Consider the following 2,933-nt stretch of genomic DNA (forward strand, 5'->3'; position numbering starts at 1 on the left):
ACACGGTGTGAACTGTGAGGTTGTCCTGTGGAAGGACAGGAGTTGGACTCAATGATCCTGGAACACAAGAGGTTCCACTTCAATATGAGAAGAAACTTTTTCAGAATGAGGGTGACAGGGCCTGGAACAGGCTGCCCAGCGAGGTTGTGGAGTCTCCTTCTCTGCAGACATTCAAAACCCGCCTGGTTCCTCTGTAACCTTACGTGGGTGTTCCTGCTCCAGCACGGGGATTGGACTAGATGATCTTTTGAGGTCCCTTTAAATCCCCAACATTCTGCGATTCTGTGATACTGTGATCCTTGTGGGTCCCTTCCAACTCAGGACATTCTATCATTCTATGAAATACTAGGTCAAAAGTCTGTGTTTTCATTGTACAGATGAGTTGCAAACATACACATCATGTGCATGTCCACTGTGTGCATGTGATAAGATGAACCCAAGGGAGCACAAATGCTTTCAGCTCTTCCTTGGGGTGCCATAAAGGTCAGTGGGACAGAGATGGTGTTCAGGGGTCTCTTCCAACCCGCCTTATTGTAGGATTCCATGAATCTTTTCTTGGGGAGCTCTTTCATGTCAGAATAGACAGAGGAAGAAGAAAGAAAAAGAGGCAGAAGCAGAGATATAAAATGCCCCAGTGTAAATACAACAGCTCCTCTGAGGAACGTTTCTCCACTCAAACCCTTGATAGGAAATCTATTAGATACATTTGATGAAACCAGCTTAGTTTTACCTGCTCACACACTGGAGCACAAGAAGGGCGATGGCTGGGTCCGATGCCATGTGCTCAGCTGTGTCTCAGGAACTCATAGTCCAGTAGGAAGCCAATGGCTGTGGAGGGGACTGTGAGTCACTTGTGCCCCTGCAGGGGACAGGCCAACAGCAGGAACAGGGCTGGGAAAGGGACTGGGAGGTCACACATACGAGACGAGCAATCGGGCCCTATCAGCATGGCTTTATGAAAGGCAGGTCCTGCCTGACCAACCTGATCTCCTCCTGTGACAAGGTGACCGGCTTAGCAGATGAGGGATAGTCTGTCGTGGGGGAGTGAATCCGCCACACAGGCTGTGGATGTTGTGCACTTAGACTTCAGTAAAGCCTTTGACACCGTATCCCACAGCATCTCCTGGAGCAGCTGCAGCTCATGGCCTGGATGGTGTATCTGCGATGGATAAAGAACTGGCTGGAGGGCCGGGCCCAAAGAGTTATGGTGAACGGAAACAAACTCAGTTGGCGGCCGGTCACAAGTGGTGTCCCCAGAGCTCAGTATTGGGGCCAGTTCTGTTTAATCTCTTTACTAATGATCGGTATGAAGGGATCAAGTGCACCCTCAGTAAGTCTGCAGATGACACCAAACTGGGTGGGAGTGTTGATCTGCTGGAGGGTGGGAAGGCCACACAGAGGGACATTGGCTGACTGAGGCCAATTGTCTGAGATTCAACAAGGCCAAGTGCCGGGTCCTGCACTTGGGTCATAACAATCCCCTGCAACAACACAGGCTTGGGGAAGAGTGGCTGGAAAGCTGCCTGGTGGAAAAAGACTCGGGGGTGTTGATCGACAGCAGTTGAACATGAGCCAGCGTGTGCTCAGGTGGCCAAAAAGGCCAATGGCCTCCTGGTTTGCATCAAGAATAGTGTAGTGGGCAGAACTGGGGCAGTGATCATTCCCTTGTACTCAGCGCTGGTGAGGCCACAACTCGAATCCTCAGTTCAGTTTTGGGCTCCTCACTATAAGAAAGACCTTGAGGTGCTGGAGTGAGTGCAGAGGAGGGGACAAGGCTGTTGAGGGTCTGGAGCACAAGTCTTCTGAGGAGCAGCTGAGGGACCCGGGGGTGTTTAGCCTGGAGAAAAATGAGACTGAGGGGAGACCTTTTCACTCTCTACAACTACCTGAAAAGAGGTTGTAGCATGGAGGGTGTTGTTGTTCTCCTGAGTAGCAAGTGATAGGATGAGAGGAAATGGCCTCAGCTTGTGCCAGGGAAGGTTCAGAATTGATATTAGGAGACATTTCTTCATGGAAAAGGTTGTGAAGCAGTGGAACAGGCTGCCCAGGGAACTGGTTGAGTCACCATTCCTTGTGCCTTAGCCCAGCTTCTAGGAGGATCTGTTCCATGATCTTCCCAGGCACAGGTCAGAGGCTGACAGGTCAGTAGTTTTCAGGATCCTCCTTTCTCCAGCAGAAACACTGCCACACAGCGCAGCTTGGAATGGACATGAGGAGGAAGAAATGTCACTCAAAGGGTGGTGCTGCGATATGAGAAATCATCCAGAAGGAGCATGAGATCAGTCCACCTCCTTGTGTTCCAAGGAACAGAGCATGAGAGTGGAGACACATCAGCCAATGTGTGGAAATACCAGGGTGAGAGCAAGGGGAGGGAGCGAGATGGGTGTCTACAGCCTGCAGGGAAACAGAAGCAGCTGTGGGACAGTGTAGGACAACCCGTGGTGGAGATGGCAAAGGGCACTGGCAAGGCTGGATGTCACCAAGAGAACCCAAGTCTTTGTCCCCTTGCCTATGGCAATCGTCTCTGCCACCAAGGCCTATGAGGAGCCATGTTGTCCTCAGGCACTGGGGCACCCCATGGCCTCCTTGCACACCCCAGTAAGGCTGGGAACTGTCACACCATTGTCCTTCACTCAGCATCACACAGCCCACATCCCCCTGCCCCAGGAGGAGCCCTGAGCAACGGGTGAGGGACAGGATCTGCCTTCCCAGGGGCTGGGGGTCAGGCCTTGGCCTCTCTGCTTCGTCCAACAAAACCAGGGTTTTCTCAGCACCTCAGCTGCCTGCACATGACCCTTTGTTTATCTGCCAGCATGGCCTCCAATTCTCTGCTCTAACGAGTCCCTGGGGAGGCTTTGCTGGTACTTGCCCTCAGTGGAACTCATTAATACTTCAAGGGACTTAGTACTTTTTTCCTCTGACTTCTAGAAAGG

This window comes from Caloenas nicobarica, chromosome 28 (genome assembly GCF_036013445.1).
Source record: "Caloenas nicobarica isolate bCalNic1 chromosome 28, bCalNic1.hap1, whole genome shotgun sequence".
Taxonomy (NCBI): Eukaryota; Metazoa; Chordata; class Aves; order Columbiformes; family Columbidae; genus Caloenas; species Caloenas nicobarica.